General features: G+C 46.6%; 1 long non-coding RNA gene across 1 annotated transcript; it reads right to left on the minus strand.

Moving 5' to 3' along the window:
* Positions 1-15,376: 15,376 nt before the first annotated feature.
* On the minus strand, positions 15,377-17,173 carry LOC120962520 (uncharacterized). The gene is made up of 3 exons (XR_005753272.3): positions 16,941-17,173; positions 16,609-16,860; positions 15,377-16,024 (listed from the first exon to the last, which is right to left on the minus strand). It is a non-coding gene; the product is annotated as an uncharacterized lncRNA (long non-coding RNA).
* Positions 17,174-17,561: the final 388 nt, after the last annotated feature.

Genomic DNA, 17,561 nt, shown 5'->3' on the forward strand with positions numbered 1-17,561 from the left:
ATAGAAGATGTATACATGGAAGTTGTAGGGAAAGAGATGACATGGAGCATCTCAATTCCTATGAGTAGGGATTGGAAAAGATATGTCATTTGGTTCACATCATAGGAACTTTTCTATTGAATCTAGAGATGACATGTATCTCAATTCCTATGAGGAGGGATTAGAAAAGAGATGTAATTTGGTTCATATCATAGGAACTTTTCTATTGAATATACGCTAATGTTTATTTTTCTTTGAAATTAAGGGAGTATAGGAATCCATTCATATGAACCAAGTGGCTCTAAAGCTATAGAAATGATATCATGTTTATTTCCTTTGAAATGTGGAGTATATGAATCTATTCCTATGAACCAATTGGCTCTAAAGGAAAAAATCCTATAAAAATCATATCATATAGAGTTCCTATGATATTCCTCGACACTAAAGGATGCTTGAAATTGCTGCGGGTGATACGATGGTCTTTCTTTGTAGACTCCTCACCCATCTTTACAGTTACCTCTCGAAGATGAATGAAATGATATATACATGGTATTCTACATGTGCAATTTGGTACACGAAAACTCGGTAAAAGTTTGCGAGGTTCAAATTTTCAATAAAGCTATATGCACTGCATTTCGGAACAGAGGGAGCATACGGCAGTTGCTAACACTCACGTGGAAGATTTGTGTGTAGGAGGAGTGGCTGTTCTGTTAAATGACATGGAAAAACTGACACTGTCGGATGCCGATCTAACGGTTCTTACGGCGTTCGTCAGGAAAAGGCTTGTGGCGAACGTTTGTCGGATAATGATTTACGGACACATGCATTGCATTGATACGTGCCCCCCTCTCTCTCACGCACACGCACCCTCACGAGTCACGACTCTCCTGAGTCCTCTCGCAGACTCGCACGTCGCACCCACCGTCTATCTGCAGGTAGACGTCACGCACATATGTGCTCTTCACACCCTACCCTCAGAACTTCTAAAAAACAAAAGACGGCGCGCACATTTTATTTTAGCTCACACGTCACACACTTATACTATTACTTTTGCGGCGAACGTTCTTTGGGCATAGTATATTGTACTCTCACGAAGAGAAGCGGTGCACGCACGCACTAGTTCTCTCACACCCACTCGCGGGTACACGTAGGAGCGCATTTTTTTGAAGCTGGTACAACAAAATCACTCCACTATATATAAAAGCAGGAGCCTTAGCGCTTGCTTTACTAGGGTTCCTCTCGTTCACTCTCTCATGCTCTCCAGATCTAAGCAACACATAGGTGGCCACACTCTCTCTCAGCTCACGGCTGGTCACAAATCCGGTCGGACAACCTCGACCGGGGCAGGGGTGTAGGTGCATCGTTCACGCTGTCGTCGGCGGCGAGGGAGGAGACCCGGTTGCCCGCGCGTCCCGATCGGCGGCCGTGACGTTCTCTCCGAGAGAGCGCCGGCTCGGGAGGGCCTCCGACCCCTTCTTCCTCCCTGCGGTATTGTGGCCAAGATGCGGCCTCTCGACGCCGTCTTTGCCACATGCCGACGACCCTCAGGTATATATTCATTCGAAACCTGCCTTGCTCTACTACCCCCGCTCCCTTCGTGTGGATCCTTTTCTACTTCCGTCCGCTGTTCCAAAGCCACCTAGACTTCTACTATTATTAGAAGTAAAGCTAGTTCATACAGTCGACTCAAAGCGTTGGTTCAAACAGGGAAGAAAGTGGGAAAGCTGTAGCATGAATCTAGGACTTGGTTCTAAGGGGAAACGGGGGAAAGTTGTAATATATGTCACTGTTTAAATAACCGTATTTCGTATTTGCGCAAACAGGGATGTCTGTCTCCATATCGTTTCGGGATGTCTGTCTCCGTATCGTTTCTATCCGTGCAATCAAAAGCACACACCTCAGTTTTAGTACAACTGCGCAAAATGAGATGGCTATCCCTTGTTGCCGTCGTCTAACCTCCCGTCTTCAAGGTATCCCTACATTGGTACTAGTAACTAAGGTAGAATGACCAACGCAATCTAAAAGAAGCTGATTCGTACGTTTTACTTCCAGATTGCAGTGCAGGGACGACCGAAAACAACTGCATCCTAGTCCGGAATGCACTTTCTACCAGTTCATCCATGGACCGAGGACTAGCTGGCACGGCTGCACGGCGGTTTTTTGGACAGGTGCGCGGACAAGAGGCATTGTGGTCTGCTTATTTCTGCAAATAGCGGTGCTTAAATTTAGTGGAATGCACAAGCATTTCAGCTGGTCAGTACACTGCATGGTTCAGTTCAGCATTCCAGCTGAGACCACAATTGTAATTGGTTATTCTGGAATGAGAGAACCTAACCCTGGATGGTGGCAACAAGAAAAAACCAGAGTGAACTCTAGGAAATTTAAGCCTGCCGGGAGGCCCTTTGCTCAGAGAAGCCTTGCTTGTTTTTTTTCCTGATTTGTAAACCTTCTCACAACTTTGTCTTTTGCTGTGAACTAGTATATGTTTGTTATGTTCTATGAATCATTGAGATGTATAAAATTGCTTAACTTATGTTTTTCAAGTTTTTTATGAAGACGAGTTTAATGTGAGTGTTCCAAATGAGCGCTGGACTAGCGTGTGAACGTTTGGAATTTATTACATTGTGGCCTCAATTAACTGCATGAACCACTGTAACAAGATAGATAGTTGCTTATATGTCAGACAGCAGCTTGTTGATTGTTAGCTGGTCGATAGCCTAGTGTTGAAGTGAGCTGAGCCAATGTGCCGTGTTTTGCACAACTGCTTACAAGTGGGGTAGCACGAACAGTGTTTACAAGTACTCCCTCCGTTCGGAATTACTTATCGCAGAAATGGATGTATCTAGACATATTTTAGTTCTACATACATCCATTTCCGAGACAGGTAATTCCGAACGGAGGGAGTACTTATGTATACGTCGGCGCACGGTTCTCGAACGAGTGCTCTATTTCATCAAAACACACACTGCTCGTATGATAAACCGTGACAACTTATGTCTTACCATGCCATATTCACGAAAAAACTAGTGAGGACGCATCTGTTTCGGCAACAATTACGATGGTTCTCACATGATTCACGGGCACACAAAAGTAGCAGCAGTTCCCATAGACGGATTCAAACAGAGTACTAGCCCCAGAGGGGTCCATAACAGGCAAGGTTCGGATAATTAGACACAATCCATACTACTATTAAACACTAGCTGGGGCAACTATTTCATGCCTCGATCTAATTTGGGTTGGACACAAGATGGACCTTGCCATGAACATCATCGAGGACGTCCCGCAGCAGCTCAATCCTGTGAACCTTCATGAAGACAACCTTGTGGCCTTGCCACTGATAAACTTGTTTGTGGAGGCATGCCACGTCATCTTCCTGCGTAAGCTTGACAAGAACAGTATGCCTCACAAACGAAGGAGTAGCTTTGAACTTCTTGTGCTTCAATACACCCTGGAAAACACGCCTGACAACAGTGAGGCTGGAATACAACTCTTCATTGGTATAACCGCAAATGGCTTCCAGGATCCAACAGCCTAAGAACTCTGTTTTCCCAGTGCGTATATTCAGGTCGTCCGCCTCATAGCGAGTGACATGTACAACCACACAATCCTTGTCTGCATCAGGGCTCTAATTGAAACAGAAACAAATTCTGAAATACTTTTCAGTATAAGAAACACAAGTTATTTAAACCACTATGTATAGCATGGCATCGAAGCTAATAAAATTTTGCATTATTAATCACCACATACTTCCTTTTCTAAAAAAATCACCACATACTTAGATGAAAAACCACAATCGAGATCGGCAAAGAAGGAAATCACCTTGGGCAGCTCAGCGGGGGGGGGACACATCCTCGAAGGGGGAAAATTGCTCCTGTAGTGCCACGGGGGCTGTAACCTCAAACGGGGCGTTGACCATCTCAGTAGTGGCCGTGAGCGTATCTGGGGTCGGCTCGGTTGTTGCCTCCATCTTCTTGGAGCTCTCTGTCTCGTGGGGATCAGCCTCCCGCGTCTGCTCCAATATCGGCAGATCTTTGCCTGGTTTTCCTTGGTCCATCATGAAACTGACGAATACTAGGAGACCACTGAAAGGAAAACACAATCGCAATGACAATGAAACAAAAAAGAGAGTGAGGATCGGTTACTGCTTTGCAAAAGTTTTTTTTCTCTGAACGAAAATATACCAACATCACGGATCCGCTTACCTTCCCTTCATTCGGAGAGAAGAACAGTGGTAGATGCGAGTGTTGCCTTTCTTGAAGACGGTGAGGGAGAAGGGGATTCAGCGAAGAGTGAAATGATGGTTGCTTCGTCCGTCAAACTTAGACTGCGGGGAGGTGGGGTTTTGTGATACGACGACTCGTTACTGCCGCGCTACGACCGGGGTGACTCTCCGCCTGCATACTGCCTTCTAATTTGGTGGATGGCATTTGGGCCCGCGCGCTGCATGGCCCGCATGTCGGTGAACAAAAGTATAACGGCATTCGGTAGAGGGAGACGTTTCAATGACCTAGGAGGAGCCAGAAGCGGTAGAGTGTCTCCACTGTTCTAGTAGTAATTGTTTTTCTGGGTAGCTGTAGAGTGTCTCCACTGTACTAGTAGTAATTGTTTCTCTGGGCCCAAGACAAAATAGCCCATCACACTAGTAAATAGTAAAATCAATTCAAAAGCCCATATATTTACTGAATGAGAGGCGCTACCCACACCCAGCACACCGCCCCCCCCCCCAAAAAACCTGGGTGCTCTTCTTCCTCCTCGCTCCCACCCACCTCACGTCAGCTCGCTCCACTCGTACCCCCAAATTCCTCACCTCACTCCTACAGAAAACCCCAGCTCCCCTTCTTCCTCACTCCTACAGAAAACCCCCAGCTCCCCTTCTTCTTCGCTCGCACTACAACTAGGCTCGTCATTCGTTACTCTGCTCAAATGGAGTCGGCTGACCCCCTCGAGGAAAATGGAGTCGGCTGACCCCAGCGCCAAGAAGATGAGGCTCCCGCCAGCGGCGACGCCTGTTGTAGATCCCGCACCCGGCAGCCCGGGGAGAAGCGGCGACCCCGCCCCCACCGGATCCCAGGAACCCATAGAATCTCGAGTGGACCGCATCAGCGATCTCCCGGACGCCGTCCTTGGGGAGATCATCTCGCTTCTCACCACCAAGGATTGCTGCCGCACCCAAGTCCTCTTAATTCGGTGGCGCCCTCTATGGCGCGCCGTGCCCCTTAATCTCGACTGTCGTCGGCTATCTCTCTTCAATGACTTTGAAATCCCCAGAGCCATCATCTCCTCCCACCAGGGCTCCGTTCAAAGCCTCTGCATCCCGTCATGCTACCTGAGCAAGCATACCATGCCCTGCACGGTGGACGCCTGGCTGAAATCCCCTTAATTCACAGAACTACAGCTGCTTGAGTTCTACTATTCCCCTGGAAATCACATACCACATACCGAACGCCATGAACTTGTGCCCTCAGCACCGATGTCCATCTCGCGATTTTCGTCCTCTCTCCACACCACCACCTTTGCGCTGTGCTACCTACCAGACAATCTGGTACTAAACCTTCGACTCCCATTTCTCAAGAAACTTTCACTTGTGCGGGTTCGTATATCGGAGGCCTCATTGCACAACATCATCCACTCCAATTGCCCTGCGCTGGAGTGCTTGGTGCTTGTTTTCACAGTTAGAATCGGTTGTCTCCAAATAAAGTCGCCTAACCTTGTAAGAATTGGAATTTCTTTTGACGGAAGGCAGCTCATCATCCAAGATGCCCCTTCACTTCAAAGGTTGATCCTTGATTCTAGTTATTCACCATTGCAAATAACCGTCCTCTCTGCGCCTAAACTAGAGACCTTGGGTGTAATACATGATCTTTGTGCTCATTTCAATATGGTGTTTGGCTCCACAGTTCTTCGGGTACTTTATATTATCATCTACACTTGTAACCATAAGCTGCATTTTAAATTTCTGCGCATAATTTATATATCATCTTGGAGTACACATTTTGTACTAATATTATGTTCTATGCTCAATGAAGAGTTTCTCCATGGATGGCCTATCAATGGTGCTGGATTCTGTCAAGATCTTATATATCCAAATGAATAGTTTTGATCTGAACAAGATTATTGGCTTGCTGCAATGCTTTCCATGTCTGGAGAAGTTGTATATAAAGGTGATAATTTCACGCACATTGGAAGCCCGCATATAGTGTACTAGAATTAACCGTTCAGCTGTTGCTCTTTCGACACTCTTCTTTTAGACCTTAACTGTTTTCAATCTTCATGTCTATTTAGGCAACAGGACGGGGTAAGAAAATTATAACCAATCGGTGGATTCGTAAGCATCGGGATTTTCTCACTTCTCATGAGATTCGATTGAAGACAATAACACTAGAACGATATGTTGCCACCCGTGCAAACACAAGATTTGTCACATTCTTCCTGCTGAATGCGAGGTTACTATTGTCCATCAGGCTTAAGTTTATCAGCAACATGGTTTTGACGGATGGGTATGTCAAAGAGCAAAAAAAGGAGTTTCAGGTGGGCAAAAGAGCTTCTGAACGTGCCGGGCTTCTATTTACAACATATTGTGGTCATAATCCAGTAAATTTTATGACCCAGGATGTTCTTTCTATGGACCTGACCGATCCATTTGACTATGACTGCCGAAAACAGTGCTGGAGTTAGATGTTGTTGCCCTTTTCAATCTGGTTTTTTTTGTAAACCTGATGAATAATTAACCCTCGTGCTTTTGTACAGTTTGTAAGCTGGATTTAGATGTTCCTGCCCTTTTCAACTCGGCTGTGACTGTCATATTTTCTTTGAAACAAGGCAAATGGCTTGCCATTCGTTTAATTTAGAGTGAAATATTGTAACAAATCCCAACCAAGGGAAATAACATCACTCTCGCCGGCTGCTTGACCTCACTGTGCATTACAGAAGCCAAGTGATTAGCCCCCACCAGCACCCACAAACTTATTTCGAACTAGCACATCAAATGGGCTGTAAATTTTCATAGGAAAGGCTGCATGACCGTGACAGATTTGGATTCTGACATTTGGGACCCGCGAGGAAATAGCCTATCCAAGGTGGTGTCAAGCCAGTCAACAAACGATTCTGCCTACCACCGTTGGATTGACATCCAACATCTGTCGTGTATCTTCTATCTCTTGTCTTCTTCTTCCTCCAGCCGCCCAAACCAAACCACCCCGTCGGCTCCGCCTGCTCCCGCCTCCCATGGCTGGCTGCGCCTCCGCCGCCCTACCATACATACCCTCCAACATTGGCCAGTCCCTCCCTCCATTCCCGCACACGTCCTGTTATTCTCCAGCGACGTCAGCCCCAACACGCACCCGCGCCCGAACCAGTCAACCCTCGTACTCCCCTCCGCCTGCGACTGGACCGGCGCATCTTCAACGGCTCCTGTTTGTTCCGTCCGAGGCCTCGCCGTCGTCCTCCGCCTTGCGGCCTTGGTTCGCTCGCCGTGCGTGGTGCGTCGCCCTCTTGCGTTGTCAATGTTGTCAACAACCGAGAGGAACAAGGAGATGACTGTACGTGGAGAGGATGACAGTAGGGACCCACCAGAGTCATGGCAGTACGCAAGCAAGTGCCTCTATAGTACAAGCCCAAAAATATGGTTCCTCCTAATGGTTAGACATCTGGGGCTCACGCCATTGTCAACGTAGTCAATAAACGAGATAATTACACTACGAGCGGCTGACACCAGGGACCCAGCAAGTCGCGCAGTTTTTTTTGAGGAACAAGCAGTTGTTATTTATACTAGTTTTAGCGACGGATCAGGGTAACAACGGGGCTATGCGGGGCTGTGGCCCGTCTAGCCAGGGTTTTATTTATGTTTACCACATCATGAGCCCAGTTGTGTTTTTTTCTTGCTGAAAATGGCTAGCCCAGTTCTTTTTTTAAGAAATACCCAAACAAGGACTACTTGCTTTGTCGGCCCTGCTGGGCTGCAAATCTTTCTAGACGAGGAGAGTTTCATTCGGTTTGCCGAGAAATGGGTTGTACATTTTTAAAACACATCAAACCGGGAATTAGTTTCAATTTTTTTCATTACAAGATCTTAAATTCCATTGATTTTTATGCGTGGACAATTATTTGGAATTTATATTTATATAAATTATTTTTCAAAATAGTTTGAATGTGAATTGATATTTCTGGATTAAAAACAGTTGACCGCACTGAAATATGCAAAATTTCGTATACTTTTTAACCGTGGCCACAATATGGGGTGTAATGCTAACAAAAAGAAGATGGGCTCCAAAAAAATTCTTAAGAATTAGCAAATGGGCTGTACATTATTAGAAATAATGGCAGATGGGATGTATGCTGTTTTCCACAGATTTAAGGCTGATTTGTGCGCCTACTACAGGTTGACGCATATGCTTTCATAAAAAAAAGGTTGACGCACACGCAACGCCCTGTCAACTTAGTCAACACACGAGAGCAGTCACTGTTGGATGTCCATCCAACGGCTGTCGTGCTTCTTCAATCTCTGCTCTTCATGCTCCAGCCGCTCAAACAAGCGCCGGCAGGACTGCCTGCTCCCTCCTCCCGCGGCCGGCTATGCTACCGCGCAGGCCTCACGGCCCCACCGTACTCCCATCGCTGGCCTAGCCATCCCTCTACTCACCCACACATGTTGTTATTCTCCGGCGACGGCAGACGAACCAGTAAACCCTCGTACTCCTCCGCGTCGGAAACAACTGCCGAGTATTCCCTGGCTCCGTGTCGTTCCCTTCCTAGGCCTCGCCGTCGTCCTCCGCCCTGGTGCTCTCGGCACGGCCTGGTCAATGTGGTCAATGAACGACATCCATCGGAAGTGGACTGTACGTGGAGAGGCTGACAGCTGGGTCCACGGCCGCACGCAAGGAAATGCCTCCTTATTACGCGCAAAATAATGATTCCTCCACCTGACAGCTAGGACCCACAGGAAGGGCCTCTGTATTTCGCGAAAAAAATGTTTCCCCCGCTGACAGGTCGGACCCACCAGCTATATCTTCGCACGCAAGGAAGTGCCTCCTTATTACGCCCAAAAAATGAATACCCCCTGCTAGCTGGGACCCACCATATTGTTGGGCTGACTTGTGGGCCTACTAAGTTAACGGGACGGAGGGCTTTGTCAACTTAGTCAATACTCCAGTGACCGTATGATGTCCATCCAACGGCCATACTGCTTCTTCAACCTCTGGTCTTCTTGCTCCAGCCGCCCAAAGCACCGCTGGTCGTGCCGCCTGCTCCTGCCTCCCGTGGCCGGCCGTGCTACCGCGGAGGCCTCACCGCCCCCATACTACTCCCACCACTGGCCAGGCCATCCCTCCACTCACCCACACCGCCTGTTATTCTGTGGCGACGGCAGCCTCACACCGCAGCCGAACCAGTGAACGCTCGTACTCCTCTCCGCGTGGGCATCCACTGCCGCGTCTTGCCCGGCTCCGCGTCATCCCCTTCCTAGGCCTCGCCGTCGTCCACCGCCATGGTGCCCTCGGCGCGGCGTGGTCAATGTGGTCAATGACCGTCTTCCATCGGAAGAGTACTGTACGTGGAGAGGCAGACAGCTGGGTCCACGGCAGCCGCAAGGAAGTGCCTCCTTATTACGCGGAAAATAATTATTCCTCCACCTGACAGCGGGGACCCACCGGACGGGCCACCAGTATTGCGAAATAAATCATTTCCCCCTGACTGCTGGGACCCACCGGACGGGCCACCGTATTTCGCAAAAAAAACGTTCCCCCCACTGTCAGCTCGGACCCACCGGAAGTGCCTCCTTATTACGCACAAAAAAATGAATACTCCCCCGGCTAGCTGGGACCCACCTTGGTGGGAGGCTGACTTGTGGGCCTACTAAGTTGACGGGGACGAAGGGCTTTGTCAACTTAGTCAATATGAACGATTCTAGCTCCAGTGACCGTACGATGTCCATCCAACGACCATAGTACTTCTTCAACCTCTGGTCTTCTTGCTCCAGCCGCCCAAAGCAGCGGCGGTCGTGCCGCATGCTCCTACCTCCTGTGGCCGGCTGTGCTGCCGCAGAGGCCTCACCGCCCCCTACTATTCCCACCGCTGGTCAGGCCCTGCGGCGACGGCAGCCTCACACTGCAGCCGAACCAGTGAACCCCCGTACTGCTCTCCGCGCGGGCTCCCACTGTCGCATCTTCCCCGGCTCCGCGTTGTCCCCTTCCTAGGCCTCGCCGTCGTCCACCGCGTGGTGCTCTCCGCGCGGCGTGGTCAACGTGGTCAAGGAATGACTTCCATCGGAAGAGTACTGTACGTGGAGAGGCTGACAGCTGGGTCCACGGCCACAGCCCAGTTTTTTTGTGATTTGCCAAGTAAGACGCTTTCCAGGCCTGTTGGGCTGCAAATCTTTCAAGACGAGGAGAGCTTTCATTCGGCTGGCCGAGAAAATGGCCCATCAGTAATGAGAAATGGGCTGTACATTTTTAAAACACATCAAACCAGCAATTAGTTTCAAATATCTTTTTTTTCATTTCAAGATTTTAAATACATTAATTTTTATGCGTGGAGAATTTGTTGGATTTTATATTGATATACATTTATTTTTAAAATCAGCTTGAATGTGAGTCGAAATTTTGGGATTAAAAACAGTTCGGACCGCACCGAAATATGCAAAATTTCGTATAATTTTTTAACCGTGGCCACAATATGGGCTGTAATGCTAACAAAAAGAATACGGGCTCCAAAAAAACCTTAAGAATTAGCAAATGGGCTGTAATTATTAGAAATAATGGCAGATGGGTTGTATGCTGTTTTCCACAGATTTGAGGCTTTCCTAAAAAAAGGTTGACGCACAAGCACTGACTATTGGATGTCCATCCAACGGCCGTCGTGCTTCTTCAATCTCTCCTCTTCCTGCTCCAGCCGCTCAAACAAGCGCCGGTGGGACTGCCTGCTCCCTCCTCCCCGCGGCCGGCTGTGCTGCCGCGCAGGCCTCACCGCCCCACCATACTCCCATCGCTGGCCTAGCCATCCCTCTACTCACCCACACCTGCTGTTATTCTCTGGCGACGGCAGACGAACCAGTAAACCCTCGAACAGTCGTACTCCCCTCCGCGTGGGAAACAACTGCCGAGTCTTCCCTGCCTCCGTGTCGTCCCCTTCCTAGGCCTCGCCGTCGTCCACCGCCGTGGTGCTCTGTAACGACCAAACCTCAAAGGATTTGAGTCTCTGTGCTCACTGTGCTAGTCCCTGGATCGACTCGCTAGCACACACAGTACATATGAATATCAAATAACAAGTGCATCATTTACTACAACGTATATTCCAGAATTTATAAAATATTACAAACTGAATAGCACATGGGTAACTTATTTAATAATAACAGCGGAAAGGTAGCAAAATAAACGATGAATCCCATCAATGCCCACTGGCGAAAATGCTGAGTGAAGACTCGCAACCCTACTGTATCTCACTGATCACCTGAATATCCTGCAACATGATAAGTTGCAGCCACAAAGGGTCAATACATTGAATGTATTGGCAAATTACACATAATGATAAAAGCACACCTACATCTACCTGCAAAGTATGACAAACAAAACACTCAAGTTGGTTTCGCGTAAAACTACCTTCACCTACCTCCACGACACATGCAAGGTGCAAACAACACAGATGATAAAGATCTTCAAGATGTCTCAAGTGCGCTCAGTCCTCGCGCATTCTCTAGGGACAATAGAGCGCTTAGCCACTGACGCATTCACGTGAGAAAAAGCCCCGACAACCCAAGTGCTCTCAGTCATGGCACATTCTCTAGGGACAATAGAGCGCTCAGCCATTGACGCATTCACCTGAGAAAAAGTCCCGAGCCTACAGCTATAAAGACTCACCACTTCCATGCACCACTCGACACATACCCACGTCTACCATAGCAAATCCAAGCATACACTTAAACAATGCAAACAGGACACGCACATGGCGACAAGCAATATAAGAGTCATACCAAGCATATAACATATCATAACAGTGCACAATAGACATATAGGATGAGCATAATCAAAAGTGCAACTTGCCTTGATTGGTGTTGAAGTACTCTAACAATTAATTCCGATCCGCTTCACACTCCGGACAATCTATACAATTAACGAAGGCACCGATAAATAAACCGTAACTCGCACAACAATCACAATAAAGCCAACAACAATGAATTCAAATAAAAACTTAGATAACAGAACATAACATTAGGTATGTATTATCTACATGCTAGTACGATCAAAAAGCAAAAAGAATCAACTCATTTGGATCTACGGTTTAAAAGATATGGCCTCCGGAAGATTAAATTCAAATTTGAACAGTGCAAAAGTTTGAAACTTTGGTTCTACTAGATGCTCCTGGTCAATATGAGTACACGGGAAAAAGAATCATCTAAATTGGAGTTATAGACTAAAAGATATACTTAAATGAAATTTTGGTATGAAATCTGCCCAAAATAAATTATGCTAAAACAAATTTCTGGAAGAACTGCTGCGGCTACTGTGGATGTGCCACGTGGCGGGTTTCTACTGGCTTTTACCTGTCCGCTGGGAGGCTTAAACGGCGAACGGCCACAACATAGAGAAAAACGGTTCGACAGAAGAAACAAAAAACACTAGATCTAATCTTGGCCATTGGATGGGGATCGGACGGTGCAAGGCGACTCATCGGAGAGACAGGGCTCGATGGCCGCCGGACTTGAAGAAGAACGGCGAGGGCGGCTCGGTAGTGATGTGAGCGACGGCTATAGGGGCCCTCCGGCTACGTAGAGATCACCGACGGATGCAGAATGCCACAGAGATGAATTAGGTGACCTCGGAGACGATTGGGGCTTGCTCCTGTGGTGACAGTGACCAGCTGGAGCGGAGCTGCCTCCATGAAGCTTCGGGCTGAGGTCCTAGGGCTCGATGTGGTGTCTCCCTGCGCAGAATAAGAGATGAGGGAGATAGAGGAGACCAAGGCGAATCTAACCATAGGGGAAGGAGGTGTTGGGAACTTACAAACACGACGGAATCGACCAGCGGGGCGCTCCTGCAGCGGCGAACTCCGGCGAGATCCGACCGGTCCGTACGGGAAAGATAGGGCACGGGAGATCTCCGTTTTGCGAAAAATTGGACGAGTTGGAGGTGCTGGATATTTATGAGAAGTCGGCCGTGGACGAGAGGTGTAGAGTCGATCGATTCGATCCTGACTTGTTCATGTGCTACAGTCCTTGACCAGCACGTCTCGGGGAAGAAGATGACGGGTGGGGTTGGGGTGTCAGTGGCAGCGGGTAGAGGAAAAAAATGAAATGGGAAAGGCCTGCGGTGCTGGGCTGCTCGCTGCTGTTGCTGGGCCGCTTTGCTGGCTGAGCGCGCGCGCGCGCGAAGCCCCGGTTGGGCCACTGTGCAGGCCGTCTGCACAGTGCGACTGGTTTTTTTTAAACCTAGCTACAGAGATAATGAAAGCTCAAAACAAATACTAAACTGAAAATATAAAATAATAGAAACACATAGTAAAATATTATATCTATATTAGAAAACAGTGAACATTTTTTACAACACAAATGAACTAAAGACAAAATAATTATGCAATACAAGCATATAAAGAGCATTATAATACAACTATAAAATAATTTTGAGTTTTAACAACTCCAAAAGTTTTAAATCATAGAAGAATTTATATAGGACCAATCAACACAAGCAAGTTTTTAATTACTCCTATTTAAATAATTAGCATTCCAAAATTCAAAATTTTGGGATGTTACAAATCTACCACCCTTAAAATGAATCTCGTCCTCAAGATTCGAAGAGGCTAGAAAGAAAATGCTAGGGTTGAGGTTCTCCTTGAATATCCTTCGTTCATCCGAGAGTGCGGTGTGCTACCACCCTTAGTATAAGAGTCACTGGGTCTTAAAGAATCTTACTCCTTCGAGAATATCATTCATATGTATGCACAACACTCCTTTGAGATCTTGAATTCCATATCAAAAGAGTGGTATTCCATTAACTCAACCTTCATGGTTGACAGGTCTTGCGCCTATACTAAACAAAATCGATTCTCTCATGGTGGTCATCAAGAATGGTTCCTGCAGAAACGGGTCTTGGCTTATTCTCACCGTATAACCTACTATTGGCAATGACTGCCTTCTACAAGGGTCAAACATCATACCATTCCAAGGTTCAGGCTTGACAACGTCGTCACTCTACTATAGGTAAGTCACTCTAGATTACCATCCCACATAGCAAGAGCGAATAATAAGAGTAAGTCGGCATGGTGATCAATCCATTCCGCACCCAAATCATTACCTTGTATATGGTCTAGAAAATCTCGCATTCTAACACTCGGGCATCCTCACAAGCATTGCAGAAATTTCTCTTCACGAACTGGGTTCGGATAGATCCATTGGTTCTGCATGCCAAACAAAACATCTATCGTTCCCTTCAACTCTCAGGTTTGCGTCAACTACTATAAAACATATGCTGATGAATTGTAGCTTCCTCCAGGGTTCTTCCTTCAGCAAATTGTGCTTGCTTTTTTCATGGATCCTGGCTTATGTGGTTAAACTTGAACTCATCACTGGGTTGCAGCATAGATTAGGATATAGACAGAATAAAGATCTAAGGGGAAAACACTACCCATATGCTCATGCTAGCAACAAAAACTCCAGCAACAAAAACCAAACACTATATTCACACAATTCACACAAGTCATCCAAACTATCCTAAAGTAATCACATCAAAAGAGCACATATGATCAATCAAAGCACCCAACTGCATAATACAAACAATCCACGAAATATGACAACACGGAAAGCAATGACCAAGCAAACATATAACATATAACACAACACAAACAAAACCTACAGGTAAGGTCATATCCACAAGAGATATGATCTCATCATACTACCGCAAATCGTTTATCGAACACAACTTAGGAATGGTGGTCTGCCAACTAAACTCCTTAAGTAACACTAATATAATTTCAGGGGTCATCTATATTTGAAATGAAAAGATATGAGTATGAGAGTATGAACTAACAAGTAGACAACAAGTTGTAAAGTAAGTTTTCACTCCTATGGCTTTTCTAATCCATTTTCTAGGGTCACGACTTACAGTCAACACACTGCTCTGATACCATCTGTAACGACCAAACCTCGAAGGATTTGAGTCTCTGTGCTCACTGTGCTAGTCCCTGGATCGACTCGCTAGCACACACAGTACATATGAATATCAAATAACAAGTGCATCATTTACTACAACGTATATTCCAGAATTTATAAAATATTACAAACTGAATAGCACATGGGTAACTTATTCAATAATAACAGCGGAAAGGTAGCAAAATAAACGATGAATCCCATCAATGCCCACTGGCGAAAATGCTGAGTGAAGACTCGCAACCCTACTGTATCTCACTGATCACCTGAATATCCTGCAACATGATAAGTTGCAGCCACAAAGGGTCAATACATTGAATGTATTGGCAAATTACACATAATGATAAAGCACACCTACATCTACCTGCAAAGTATGACAAACAAAACACTCAAGTTGGTTTCGCGTAAAACTACCTTCACCTACCTCCACGACACAGGCAAGGTGCAAACAACACAGATGATAAAGATCTTCAAGATGTCTCAAGTGCGCTCAGTCCTGGCGCATTCTCTAGGGACAATAGAGCGCTCAGCCAGTGACGCATTCACTTGAGAAAAAGCCCCGACAACCCAAGTGCGCTCAGTCATGGCGCATTCTCTAGGGACAATAGAGCGCTCAGCCATTGACGCGTTCACCCGAGAAAAAGTCCCGAGCCTACAGCTATAAAGACTCACCACTTCCATGCACCACTCGACACACACCCACGTCTACCATAGCAAATCCAAGCATACACTTAAACAATGCAAACAGGACACGCACATGGCGACAAGCAATATAAGAGTCATACCAAGCATATAACATATCCTAACAATGCACAACAGACATATAGGATGAGCATAATCAAAAGTGCAACTTGCCTTGAGCGGTGTTGAAGTACTCTAACGATTAATTCCGATCCGCTTCACACTCCGGACAATCTATACGATTAACGAAGGCACCGATAAATAAACCGTAACTCGCACAACAATCACAATAAAGCCAACAACAATGAATTCAAATAAAAACTTAGATAACAGAACATAACATTAGGTATCTATTATCTACATGCTAGTACGATCAAAATGCAAAAAGAATCAACTCATTTGGATCTACGGTTTAAAAGATATGGCCTCCGGAAGATTAAATTCAAATTTAAACAAATTCAAATTTGAACAGTGCAAAAGGTTGAAACTTTGGTTCTACTAGATGCTCCTGGTCAATATGAGTACACGGGAAAAAGAATCATCTAAATTGGAGTTATAGACTAAAAGATATACTTAAATGAAATTTTGGTATGAAATCTGCCCAAAATAAATTATGCTAAAACAAATTTCTGGAAGAACTGATGCGGCTACTGTGGACGTGCCACGTGGCGGGTTTCTACTGGCTTTTACCTGTCCGCTGGGATGCTTAAACGGTGAACGGCCACAACATAGAGAAAATCGGTTCGACAGAAGAAACAAAAAACACCAGATCTAATCTTGGCCATTGGATGGGGATCGGACGGTGCAAGGCGACTCACCGGAGAGACAGGGCTCGATGGCCGCCGGACTTGGAGAAGAACGGCGAGGGCGGGTCGGTAGTGATGTGAGCGACGGCTACAGGGGCCCTCCGGCTACGTAGAGATCACCGACGGATGCAGAACGCCACAGAGATGAATTAGGTGACCTCGGAGACGATTGGGGCTTGCTCCTGTGGTGACAGTGACCGGCTGGAGCGGAGCTGCCTCCATGAAGCTTCAGGCTGAGGTCCTAGGGCTCGATGTGGTGTCTCCCTGCGCAGAATAAGTGATGAGGGAGATAGAGGAGACCAAGGCGAATCTAACCATAGGGGAAGGAGGTGTTGGGAACTTACAAACGCGACGGAATCGACCAGCGGGGCGCTCCTGCAGCGGCGAACTCCGGCGAGATCCGACCGGTCCGTACGGGAAAGATAGGGCACGGGAGATCTCCGTTTTGCGAAAAATCGGACAAGTTGGAGGTGCTGGATATTTATGAGAAGTCGGCCGTGGACGAGAGGTGTAGAGTCGATCGATTCGATCCTGACTTGTTCATGTGCTGCAGTCCGTGACCAGCACGTCTCGGGGAAGATGATGACGGGTGGGGTTGGGGTGTCAGTGGCAGCGGGTAGAGGAAAAAGATGAAATGGGAAAGGCCTACGGTGCTGGGCTGCTCGCTGCTGTTGCTGGGCCCGTCTGCTGGCTGAGCGCGCGCGCGCGCGAAGCCCGGTTGGGCCACTGTGCAGGCCGTCTGCACAGTGCGACTGTTTTTTTAAACCTAGCTACACAGATAATCAAAGCTCAAAACAAATACTAAACTGAAAATATAAAATAACAGAAACACACAGTAAAATATTATATCTATATTAGAAAACAGTGAACATTTTTTTTACAACACAAATGAACTAAAAACAAAACAATTATGCAATACAAGCATATAAAGAGCATTATAATACAACTATAAAATAATTTTGAGT

Source organism: Aegilops tauschii, chromosome 4 (assembly GCF_002575655.3).
Source record: "Aegilops tauschii subsp. strangulata cultivar AL8/78 chromosome 4, Aet v6.0, whole genome shotgun sequence".
In the NCBI taxonomy this organism is placed as follows: Eukaryota; Viridiplantae; Streptophyta; class Magnoliopsida; order Poales; family Poaceae; genus Aegilops; species Aegilops tauschii.